Source organism: Lissotriton vulgaris, chromosome 1_2 (assembly GCF_964263255.1).
Source record: "Lissotriton vulgaris chromosome 1_2, aLisVul1.2, whole genome shotgun sequence".
NCBI classification, from domain to species: domain Eukaryota; kingdom Metazoa; phylum Chordata; class Amphibia; order Caudata; family Salamandridae; genus Lissotriton; species Lissotriton vulgaris.
Window position 1 is genome coordinate 90,891,557 of NC_141686.1, and position 13,466 is coordinate 90,905,022.

A 13,466-nucleotide genomic window follows, 5' to 3' on the forward strand; every position below is an offset into this window, starting at 1 on the left:
CAAGGGGTTACCAGAGAAGTCGGAGTGCACACCCCATTCCACTTGCAAGAAAGTGAAAGACTCCCGGATCTCGCCGGAAGAGAAGGTACCCCCTCCGACTCGCAGGACAGAGCAAAGCAGCAGGACGACATCAGAGCTAGGCGGCACCTCGCGGGAACCGGGGTCCAGGAAGTTGGGATCAACTACCAGCGGTGGGAAGTCGACCGACGCGGAGCAGGGTGCCAGAACGGCGACCCGTATGCACTTCAAGCCAGAACGGCGGTGCTCACGAGGAAGCGATCCAGGGCAGCTGGCGGGTGTTGGCGCATGGAGCTGGGGCATTTAAGGAACAGCAGCCAAGGCAGAACCAGTCGGGGCGGGCGGTGGTGCCCCCGAGATGACAGAGGCCGGGGCGGGCGGCAGTGCCCCCGCAGCGATCGAAGGAGGTAAGAAACAGGGTGGCAGGAATATTGTTTGCTGCCCGCAACGCAAGGTACAAGGAAATAGGGAGGATAGAAAGTGCCCGATACCTAGCATCCTTGGCATGCCAGAGATCGATGGCACGGCACTTATGGCGGCACCCCCGCAGAAGGACCGGTGCTTCAGGCAATGGTTTCAGCCAATTGTGCTTCTGGCAGGGTTTCTCACATCGCGCTATGGTGGAGGTTCCACCTAGGGGCGCGAGTAAAAAAAAAAAAAAAAAAAAAAAAGAGGAAGATGGCGATAGTAGCCGGTGGCCCAGGCTGGTCAGGTCATCTCACGCTGCGACTGCTGATTTTGGCGGAGGGGTAAGGGTGGAGCCTTAGATCAGCTCCGCGCTGTTTTTACATCAGACACTCATGGGATCTCAGCAAAGAGATACCATGGAAATAAGGTAAATGAAATAAAATAGTGAACGATAGAGGGAGAACTAGTTTACTCGATACTTGCCCCCGGTGCTCTCATGTTGGGAAACGAGGATTAGAAACCTGCGCTACCGTTGCTTTAAACGTGCTGTTGTTTTGAGAAACACGCACCATACCCCCTCGCTTCATAGGCTGAATATGCACAGATGCCTGAGCCCTGGTGTGCTGGCTCAGCTGCGCACAAGAATCGGGATTGGCTCAGGGAATAAGCCGAAGCCTTGCGGAATGCTAGCTGAGAACTGCGCAATTACAAGATGAGTGACACCATATTAGTGGCAGATAGTTTTTTCAGTTCAGGATATAATTGTACTGCTGGCCCCCGACCCCCCTTTTTTGTGTGATACAATGCGGGGCTGGAAGTGAACGTTTTCGGGGAACTTGAGCAGAGGAGCGCTCGCACCTGCCCCCCAGACGGCCATTACACTGGGGACACGGGGTGGGTCTTGCCCTAAGTATGTTCAGAGCGTGAGATCGCCCCCGGTGTGTCGGCATGCCTGTGCGTGCACTCTACGGCAATAAGACAGTGAAAATGAACCAGGCCATTGTACAAGAGCCCATGCGGTGCTCCCTTGCGGCTAAGTAATGGCGACAGGCAAGAAACTAGACTCTTTCAGAATGAAAGTCATCATGTCATTCTGGGCACAGCACTCACTCCGCGCCTGAATGCGTAATGTCAAAACGGGGCCCATGTAAAGTGCTCCGATACCCCCAGGGCGAGCTATAGCCATATAACAGGGCACAACAAGAGTCGGACAAGGTAGCGAGGGGGCCTAACTCCGGGACAGAAGCTACCCCCTCCCCGCGCAAAGGGAGCGCAAAAACCAACCTACCAAAGAGAACGACCCAGAAGGGCCAAGAGACAATAACAAGGAAGTTTTGTCAGGACATAACATGCCAAAATATGCAAAGTATATACATGTTTCTTTGTATTCCTAATAAACTGCGGCCAACAAATGACCACTATGGGACGAATGTGTATGTTGGCCTTTTCTTGTCCGGATAAGGAATACAGTATGGGCGAAGGTGGTATACATGTGGGAATGGGGGCAGAGTGCGGGGGTTAATGCAGAGGCTGCCCCCACAGGGGGCTCGAGAGCCGGCGCCATAACCAGCGCTGCGCCCCTGGACACAAACAACTAGTGGGGGCCAGCTTTTGGCGCACAAAGCGACCAGGAGCTAAGAAAATGCCCGGCCCCTCCCCCCGCGGCGGCCGCCGAAGAGGAGCCGGCACCTCTGGCCAATGGGGGCCTACCTGGCCTGGAAGGTGAATGGGGGGGCATATAAGCGCTGCTCCCCCAGGCAAGCTCCTATCTTATCGGAGCAGGGAAGCAGCACCGGCGGTGGAGCGCAAATTCTTGTCCCACCCACCCACACCTAAGGAACAGCAATGTCGCAGTGCTGAGGAACAGGCAAAGCGTGGCGAAGAACTACGCTGATATCGGTTGGTACGGAGGCACACCGGAGGGCGGTGTGCCAGAATAGGTCCACTCACCTTCAGATGCCTCACGGCTGGGTGAGTTGGCCTAAGGACAGGTGTGTAGGACCACTCTCTCTGGGATGCCTCACGGCTGGGAAGGAAGTTGGCCTACCAATGATGGGGGGGGTAGCAAACGGAGACGGCGCTCGCAGCCCAGCCCCCGCCTGAAGGCAGGGCACAACAAGAGTCGGACAAGGTAGCGAGGGGGCCTAACTCCGGGACAGAAGCTACCCCCTCCCTGCGCAAAGGGAGCGCAAAAACCAACCTACCAAAGAGAACGACCCAGAAGGGCCAAGAGACAATAACAAGGAAGTTTTGTCAGGACATAACATGCCAAAATATGCAAAGTATATACATGTTTCTTTGTATTCCTAATAAACTGCGGCCAACAAATGACCACTATGGGACGAATGTGTATGTTGGCCTTTTCTTGTCCGGATAAGGAATACAGGATGGGCGAAGGTGGTATACATGTGGGAATGGGGGCAGAGTGCGGGGGTTATGGTACTATTCCCTCCGGTCTGTGTAAAGATGAAGATGATGCTATTCCCCGGGTAATTGTAATGGTAGTAATGGTAGTGGTGGTTCGGGTGCCTTCCGAAGAGCGATCAAAACCCATCTATTTCCCGCCCCGTAGATCCCTCCTTTCGTATCCAGTAGATTGTGTTACGGTTCTAGCGCCGGGACGCCCCGTTGCTGGGGCAGCTGTTGCGCTCTACAAAACGAGTAACATAACATAACATAGTAACTATGAGATAACCCTCCTTAAGTGCAAATAGTATGGTTGGCTTAGCCTCACATTTAAATGGTGACAGTACTAATGCCATGACCCACTGAGCGACTGTAGGGTGAAAATGACAGTGCACCCCATTAAGTAGGAGTGTTAAAATTACTGAGGGTCTTAGGTGAGTCGGGGGCTTAGGAGTGGTCTTGAAGGTGATTACTTCAGTGATTCTCTCCACTTCCATCACTAACAAACATTCAATCTAAACTCTTTGGTAATACACAACATTTATCTGTCAAGTTGTTGGCTTGTGAATTTGGGTGAAGTCCTACATGTAGAAAGGTGATCCTCATATTCTTTTAATGTAAGATGAACCAATTTAGTAGTGTGATGTAAATTTACAAAGATAGTGACCCATCTATTTAGGCATGTTGCTTTTTTTGAGGGTGCATATATTTGAAAAAAGGGTGGCACCCTCCCCCAAATGACAGGGATTCAGTAGATATGTTTTGCTGAAGACTGTCTATTAGAAAAGAGACCTGATACTCAAGTTTTACTTGCAATGCACACTTGTTATTCAAAAATATCAAAAGGCATGCCCTAAGAATGTTTAATGTTTACCGGAAAAACCTCGTAATTTGAAAACACATCAGTTACCTTTTTAAATATGTATTGCCAACTCTAGTACTGTGGAGTGTATTTGATCTAATATTCAGTGGTTGCTGAATGGGCAGTGCTGAAAAATATTGGTGGAGCCACGTTTATAATAAATAAGCATTAGCAAAGCTGATGGGTCTTTTTGATTAATCTTGTAATGCATGGAGAAGTGGCAATAGCACGTTAAAGCCAGACAAATCTAGGTAAAGAAAACCCGAATGCACTGAAGCATCCCTTGCCCTAATAGTGTCCATTTTATTTCTTTGTGAAAAACTCGGTTGAATAGGGTAATGGTGGCTTTTCTTTTTGAAATATGAGGTCACCTGAATGCAAATGGCCTAAAGTCTAGTGAGATAGGGATGGCCACCTTGGGGCCCAGGACCCATCACCATGATTTTGTCACGGTCAAACTCAAGTACTGGTGAAAAGGAAAAAAGAAACTTGCTGCAGTACCAAAATGTTTTTAAAAGATTGATTTCGACATACACAGGCACCCCACTCACCATGCATTAACACCGCTCAGACCACCCTGCACTCACTCTGCACACACTCCTCTCTCTCACCCGACACTCACACGGCCCTCCTTTCACATTGCATTCTTGCAGCACACACTACATTCACATCAGCATATTTTTCACCTTACACTCGCATTACTTACACTGCACCCACTCGCAGTATTCACTATCACCCAGCACTTATAGGAGCACACCTCTTATGCTGCACATTAAAAAATACACAACTCTCATGAATATACACACATTTCTACAAAGGCACCCACAGAATACCTACTCCCTTCCGTAGTACTAGGTGCATACTTAAATCCACCTGCAACAACTGGTTGGTGAAAGAGGGGAGAGTAGGCTGAGGATGTGGGATGGCGCAAGGAGGGAGACTAAGCTGAGGCTTTGGGGTGTGGTGCTGGATTGAGAATCGTGTGACCCCTTCAGCCAGTCCTGGCTGTCCATTCACCACAATGCTTAATTCCGGGACATATCGGTTTTTTTTTACATTGTATGTTGGGTCTAAAAATCCCAAAATGCAAGGTATTCCTAAAATCGTGGTTGCCGAAGAAGTTAAGCATTTAATAGAATCAACTGGATGTTGTGATATTACATGTTAGAAAGTGGATTATTTCATTTCCAATACTGTAACTGCTTGGTCCACATGTGAAACCAAATATAAGACCCTCACAGCTATTTTAAAAAAGTGGACTTTTCATTCACATCATGCCTAGAACAACATTGACATGGCAATATGTTATTATTTTTTAATAGTGTGTAGAGAATGTTTTTATTAAGCTTCACTAAAACGCAAGACAGAAATAGCAGATACAGCAAGGCATGCTTTAAGCTTTTCTAACACAGTAAAAGAAAAAATGGCTAATGGAAGTGTGAGTGGCAGTGTGTGACAGTACAAATGTATAAACGAGTGCAAGAGATATAGTGAGAATGAGAGTGTGTGAAACTGAGGGTGTGAGAAAATGTGTGCATGTGTATGTATTGGTGTGTGAGTGTATGTGTGTTGTGCTTGCATGTGTGCTTCTGGTCTGGCATACTAGAGGTTATTCTTGCCTTATGGACAAGAGCACTAATGCCATATGAATGGAAGGTGTTACCTATAGCAAACTGCAGGCCCGACATGCTTTCATTAAGACACCATCATTGGCTGTGGGGACTCGACATGCCTAATTGAGAAAGCAGCGAGCCCAGCCATACCCAGCGGCAGGTAAACAGAACAGGAGGCACCACACCGGCCTGACATGATGCTTGAAATTCTTAGCGTAATAGGAGGATGCATAGAAAAATGTTGGAACTGATATTTAAGGTAATTATTGTCATACGAGATATTGTACTCATTTTGTAGGGGTAGTCAATAGCAAAATGCTGACCCTTGTATACTAGAGGAATTTTAGAGGTACCTAGGACTATTGCTGATGTATCCATGGCAAAGTTCTGGCACTATCATATTTTATGTACTCCGTGGCATACTCTACTTCACTGCACTCTATGCCACTTTATGCAACTCCACAACATTTTACTCCACTCTATGCCACTCCACTCTACGCCACACCACTCAACACTACGAAATACCAAGACACTGTGCACCTCACCCCTCCACTCTACTCTACGCCACTCCACTCTGTGCCTCTCTGCGCTACTCTCCTTTATGCCACTAACATTTAGCCATGCTATACAACAGCCACGCTGGTGACGCCATGGCCAAAACACATTGGCAAAGCCACTAACTCTTGCATAGGCGAGACCCACTCACCATTCTTTGTTTTCTGTGTCATTCAGGGCCCAAACCTGGAGTTTCCTCCGCGATGCAGGGGGCGCTACGAAATTCGTTTTATTTATTAAATTGTTTACTTACCTCCAATTATCCATATTCCGGTTCTTAGCAGCCCCCACCCTACCCCTCCCCCGCCCCGCCTTTCTGCCCCCACCGGACATCCCTCCACGGGCCGTGGCTGTTAGAAAGCCAAAGAAAGTCTAAGTATAAACCAATAAACAGACTCTGAGTGTGCCTTCTAAGACAGCCCTGAGAGAACTGGCTCTTCTTGAAAATAAAGCAGCTTTTATAATGTTTTTTTTTTTTTGTTAAATTTATACTTTATTGCACCTTCGATGTAAGCACACAGCACTCATCGCCTACAACCCGGAGGCCGGCGGCAACAATTGATAGCTCCTAGGACAAAGGGCAGTGGTCTCATACACAGCCGTAGTGCCAGCATCCCAGGGGCCTGGCGGCGCACACGTAGGAAGGAAAAAAACCATTCTGCAGGAATAGATTCTGACACATATCAAGAAATAAACAGTTGATGCTAGTATCAACACCCATGTCCATAGATCAGTGTGCAAAAATAATGCGGTCAGCTCGTTCGTGCCAAACAAAGTCACAGAATCATGGAAGCAAAATACTTTGAAAGAGGGAGAAAAAAGAGTGCAATAAACCCACAACTAAAAGAAATCCCCCCCCACCCCTCAACTAAGTCAGCCTACCCGCACCCGTGTCCACCCACCCACCTGCCACGACTACAGATTCTACAGATGAACAATGCACCTATAGCCAAGAACCTAAGGGCTCAATGGTATGGTGCGATTTTCGAAAGGGACCATGAAGATCACCCACCCTGCACAATCATCCCGGGGACTCACACACTCAACTCCTCAACTAGCAGCAGCAAGAAACCAGACAGCTATCACCGGGAAGAGGACAGTCAACCATGTATCATGCCAACCTCCGCCGCCTCCACCCCACCCTCCTGCAGCTTATCCAACACCTCCCCTTCAGGATCCGACTCTCCATCCCCCTTGGTGCATTGATATTCTCTATATAACCCCCAGAAATTCTTAGGGCGACTCTTTGGGGGAAGCAGTTCATTATACGCCTCAGACTGTGTACAGCAATACAGCAAATCCGTCTCCCAGCGCTTTTTAGTGGGAACCGGCCCCCTCATCCAGCACAACGCAACCAGGCGCTTGGCCGTCAGCAGAGCAATATCAGCCAAACGCCGCACCGCCACTGGCAATGGTTTGGAAAAACCCAGCAGGGCCAGTGCTGGGCACGGCAGGACCTCCGCACCCAACATCGTACTAAGTTCAGAGAATACCTCCCGCCAAAACTTATGAATACTAGGGCAAGTCCAGGACATATGCAAAAAGTCAGCCGAGGGAAAGTGGCATCGTTCACACTCCGCCGACTCCCGCAATCCGTACCTGTGCAATCTTTCCGGTGTGTAGTAGACCCGCTGCAAGTACTTAAAATGTATCAGACGATGTCTACTATTAAGTGAGATCTTTCTAGTGTTCGTGCAGCAGAATTGCCACATCTCATCCGAGATCGTCAACTGGAGGTCGCACTGCCAGGCCAATCTAGCTTTGGATGGCGGGTACTGCCGGTGCCTGTCCCCCAATTTCTTGAGGTTTGTCACCAACTTGCTTGACGAGGGGTTCTTAATGACATATGTGAGTTCCGGCACCTCCTGCCATTCGGGGCCCAGCAACACCTGCAACGCCCTATGGACCCGATGATATTGGAAGCTGTGTAGCAGCGTCGTCCCCGAGTGGGACTGGAGGGCCTGTTGCGATGTTTTCATCGTGCCATTCAAAAAGAAATCCCCTACCGTTTCTATGCCCAAGTCCCGTAACGCCTTCAGGACTCCCTTCTCTGTCAGCGGGGCCAACCACACTGCCCAGAGTACAACAGCTCACTATCTCGGGAGCGGACCAGCTCATGCCAAGCGTGGTTCGTGGCCGCGATAGAATCCAAATTACCAACCCTGCGATCAACAGGACAGCATATCGTGGCTGGGAGAGGGGTGGGGTCCGCGAAGAGGTGCTCCAGCTTCACGTGTGGGATGCCAGGGTCCCCATGGATCCAGGTGTGAAGATGAGCCCCCTGTGCTATCCTGTAGTACCGTTCTAGATCAGGAGCCCCCAGGCCCCCTCGTTCATAAGGGAGCATTAAAGTTTGCCATTGGACCTTCGGTTGTTTGCCCCCCACGCCAACCTGATGAGCGTCTGCGTAAGCTGACGGAAAAAGGCCTTTGAGAGCACGACAGGTATGTTAGCAAAGAGGAAAAGGAACCTGGGAAGAACCACCATCTTCATAATTGCTATACTGCCCATCAGAGACAGTGGAAGCCTACACCACACCTCCACATCATCCACAAGTTTGGAGTACGCAACGCCATAGTTCTCGCGGACCAGGATCTCAGGGTCAGTGTGAATACGGATCCCTAAATAACGGATAGAGTCCGTGGTCCATTGCAGCGGGTATTCCGAGTCAAATGGAAGGGTCACCGGGGTCAGAGGGAGCGCCACAGACTTGTTCCAATTAACCCGAAGGCCCGAAAGGGCCCCGAACCGCACTACTTCCCGCAAGACAGACGACAGGTTCACCTCCGGCTCTCTGACATATAACAGAGTATCATCGGCGTATGTTGATATGCCGATCTGGTAGGTAGGAAAATTGATCCCTTCGAACCCGTGGTATTCCCTAATAGCGCAGGCTAGAGGTTCCGCCACCAAAGCATACAGGAGCGGGGAGAGGGGGCAACCCTGTCGGGTGCCACTGCTGATCTCAATTGGGGCAGTGACCGAGTTTCCTATCTTTAGTCGTGCAGTCGGCTTGTAGTATAGGGCCCCTAGCATCTGCAGGAAAGGTTCGCCAAGCCCATACCTACGTAGGACCCTGAGCATAAACGGCCACTCCACTGAATCAAAGGCCTTTTCCATGTCCAGGAAGATAGCTACAGCCTTGTTCTCCTGCCGGACATGCTGAATGGTGCCTAGCACCGTGCGAATATTGTAAGTCAAGTCCCGAGCGGGGACGAACCCCGCCTGTTCCGGGGCAACCAGGTCTGGGACAAGTAGAGCCAACCGGGTCGCCAGAACTTTTGCATATAATTTGGCGTCTACGTTAATCAGAGAGAGCGGCCTATACGAGCCACACTCGTTGGGGGGCTTTCCCGGCTTCGGGATAGTGACGAGGAGCGCTTCCCTCATAGATTTCGACATACTACCCTGTTGACAAATGTCGTCAAAGAGGAGCATCAAGTAAGGTACCAATTTGTCTTAAAAAGCCTTATAGAAGGCCACCGTAAGGCCATCCGACCCCGGAGCACTACCTGACTTCATCCCCTCAAGCGCCTCTGTAATCTCCTCTTTCTGGAATGGCGCCATCAGGAATTCTCGCTGCCAATTAGCCAAAAAGGGCATCTGGATGTAACTCAGATAGTCATCTATCTCCTCCTCAAGGTGGCAGGATCTCGATGTGTACAGTGCGGTGTAATAAGCGTGGAATTCCGCCAGTATTTCTTGTTCCCGGTTACCACCTCACCACTAGATGTCAATAATTCCTCTACCACCAGGGGCGGTCTACTACTTCGCATTAGTTTAGCCAGCAGTGAGCCAGGACGGTCTCGTTCCCCGTACGCGCCTGCTGTGGCGTACTTTCCCATATGCTGTATCTCCCTATCTGCCTCATCGTGGAATTCTAAGAGCAGGGACTTAAGCCTCTCAGTTACATCCGTACCTCCCACACCCCCCGCTTGACGTTCCAAATCAGACCGTTGAGTTTCCAGGTATTTCAAGCGCTGCCTGATAGCTTTAAGCACCCCCTAGTGCTTGGCCATCGTCATCCCACGTATGTACACCTTGAAAGCATCCCAGAGCACCTGGACACTATCCACAGACCCCACATTAGTCGAGAAGTAAGTGTCTATATCCTCCGCTAGTTCCCCTCTGAAAGCCTCATCTAGCAGTGAATACGGGGGGAACCTCCAGGTGAACGGGGGTATCCCTCTAGCCGGGGCCTCTAATAGCAAAAGCAGCGGCGAGTGGTCAGACAACGTGCGGGGCAGTACTGTACACCCCCTCACCGAATTAAGGAGCGAGTGAGAGACAAACCAATAATCAATCCTCGTGTGTACATTATGATAGGCTGAGTAATGAGTGAACCCACCCTTCCCGGGGTGCCTATGACGCCACACATCCAGCAGATCCAGTTTTCACCAGCTCCGTCTGCATAATCAACGCCGAGGCCGCCGGGGACCTGGGGGCACCACCCGACCTGTCCAGCTCCGGGTTCAACACCAAAATTGAAATCTCCCCCCCACAGCAACCTGGAGCCTTCATACTGTCTACAGAGGTCCGCTAGCGAGGTGTAAAAATCAGGGGCGGCGTAATTGGGGCCATACACATTCACAACTAACAAGTCATGGCCTTTCCCCACACAGCGAGTGACAGCATACCGACCCTCCGGGTCCACAACAAGTTTCTGCAATGTCAACTGAGATTTGGGATTAGCCCACGTAAGCACACCCCTCGAATGTGTAGTGAACCCTGCAGCAACACAAGCACTCCCCAGACCCCTGGTTAGCAACATAGGACTAGTTAAAGGCAGGTGGGATTCCTGAAGCAGGGCCAGATCAACTCGGTGCCGCTGCAAATAAGCTAATACCTTCCTGAGTTTGCGGAAATTATTCAGCCCCCTCACATTCCAAGATAACAGTCGGAGAGAATTGGGGCCACTCTCCGGCCCTAGCGTCTCAACATCAACCATTGCAGGACAGTGAACAAATCAGCGTCGTACAGGTAGCACAGTAGACACAATCCGGAAGTAGACTGCACTAAACCCTCCCCCCCACAAACCCCGAAGAACATACGAAACATGATCAACAAAAGAAGAGTAGAGCAACCACCCACCCACCCACAGCCGACCATCCCCAACCCGGTCAGACAGGACCCACCACCCCTCTCCATCCCCCTACCAAAGGAAAAACACTACAGACCCAAAGGGCCCTCAGGAGAGCCAGAAAAAGGCTGAAAGCACAGGGGCAGAGGTTCCCAGCTAGACAACAATACAATTGGGTCAAGGACCTCAAACCACAGTGGCCCCAGCACCCCGCCCCCCCCCATACTGTTCAGCACCCTCACTAGCTCAGGAAACACCTTATCAAAGAATCAGCCTCCCGCACGCAGGAGAGCCCTCCCCCAGGCCACCAGCATACAGTAAATCGCGCAGTTGCTATACCCCCAGTGTAGACCACCAGTAGCAGAAGCGCACCCCACAGTTTTGATTAATTAGATGCACAGCACCTGCAGCAGAGTCAATCACACAGAGGGGTCTGGACGACCCAGCGAAGAATCCACATATTCGGTTACCCCTGGCCGTCCATGGTGGCAGCCTCATCAGAGTCCTCACGTTGGTTCCTCGGGTTATTGCGTTGTTCCTTGGCCCACTCCTTCAGAGATTTCTTCAAGTCCGCAGGGTCAGTGAAGAAGTGTGAGTGTCCCTGCTTGTTGATCCGTAGCTTCGCAGGATACAACATGGCGTAGTCCAGCCCCAGGTCTCTCAACTGTTTCTTATATGGGGCGAAGCGCTTCCTCTCTTCCTGCACTCTCGCTGTAAAGTCCGGATAGAGGGAGATGTTCATGCCCTCGAATTGCAAGTTTCCTTTCTCCCTCGCCAGCCGGAGCGCCAGATCTCTGTCCCTATAGTTCAAAAGCTTCGCAATGATCGGCCGCGGCGGGAGACCTGGTTGCGGCTTCGGCCCCAGTGTGCGATGAGCCCTCTCGACGATGAACATGGGGGAGAAGACCTCCTCCCCCAACAGTGTCCGGAGCAGCTTCTCCACAAACAACTCCATCTTGCCAGTGTTGGTAGATTCTGCCACCCCAGTGATGCGGACGTTGGAGCGCCGTGAGCGTGCCTCCAAGTCCTCCGTCTTGTCTTGGATGACCTGGAGGAGGCGTCCGAACTGCTTGCGGTCTTTATCCCATTCCGTTTGGGCTTCCTCCGCTTCCGTTAGCCGCCGCTCTGCCATATCCAGCCGTTCAGCATGTTTGTCTACCCTCTCCGACATGCGGTCCATCCTAAATGACAATGCGTCGATTTTAGTGCCAATCGCCGCCATACTGTCCTGTAAGCCCTTCTCCATTACGCCCAGCATTTCACGGATGTCTGCACACAACGTGCTGTCGGACGCCGTAGGCCGCTGTGAGGCATCCGGGGCAGGCCCCTCAGCCCCCTTCGCCTTCCGCTGATCAAACAACAGTTTGGGTTGATTCTTGTCGCCTTTCCCCATAGCGATCCAGATTGTCGTATAATGAGGCGTTCAACCGCCATCAGTATATCGCCAGCGAGTATTGGTAGGGCAGAGAGGAGACACTGGGGGAGCAATCTCCGATGGACGAGATGTTGCGCAGCAAGAAATGCGTCCAAGATGGCGGCTAGTCGCCCTGCAGTACGAGTAGGCCCGAAGGCCAGAGAGGAACACAACCAAGCACTTCTTCGGTACCGAATCACACTAATGTTGAGCCGCCTGACCACATCGTCCCAAAACACTTTCAAATCCGTAGCTCCACAGCAGGCCTAGAGACGCAGAAGGTCCGGGCAATGGCCGATGAAACTCTCCCCAGGGAGATGGCGGTCCGCCTGTGGATTCAGTCAGCGTTCGATAGTACCTCGTAACACCAGTGCTTCAGCTCCCAACGGGTGCACAAACAAGGGTCAGGCCACCACGGCTGCTCTCGGGAGCACGGCTCGATATCGCCTATCCGGGCCAGCCATGCAGTCGCAGAAGGGGCAGGCCGGCACCACCCTCGTGTCGCGGGCCGCACGTAGCGTGACGCAGCCCGGGCGCTTTCTCAGGATAGACCGTGGACTACGGCCCGGTCCGCCACTTCACCCTCCTCCGAACAGCAAAGCGACACCACACCGGATTTCGACCGGGGAAAAGCCCTCCACCAGGCCGGGGCGTAGCTAGAGGGTCCACCACAGCTTTCAGAGCTAGCTAGGCGCCAAAAGGATAGTTTTGTCGAATTTTAAAGGGGCTCAGGCGAGGAGCTCAGCGCTCACACGTCTTTCATGGACGCCGGCAAGCTCCGCCCCCCCTTTTATAATGTTTTTGTGAATAGAAGTTGCACACACTTTATGGTATATGGCATGACATAACAGGGTTGGACTAGCACTGTTACAAACACATAAACCAATCAATATTCTGATAAACAGGAATCTGCTGAATACATCTACTTCCTAATACATTTAATTGGTTTGGTTATGCATAACTAATTAAATAAACAAATTAACATTTCATGTAACTCAGCAGTACAGTGGCTTATTCAGCTAATGAATGACACACATAACATCACCAGGTAACCTTAAAAAGTCACAAGAAAAGATCATCCTGGATATTCCTTACTCAATAGACAGAACA

The 13,466-nt window shown here is 50.9% G+C and overlaps 1 protein-coding gene across 1 annotated transcript in view; it reads left to right on the forward strand.

Annotated features, from left to right (window-relative positions):
* Nucleotides 1-13,466, forward strand: part of IL17RA (interleukin 17 receptor A) — a 263,698-nt gene that overhangs the window by 116,569 nt on the left and 133,663 nt on the right. The gene's annotated exons all lie outside the window — the stretch shown is intronic.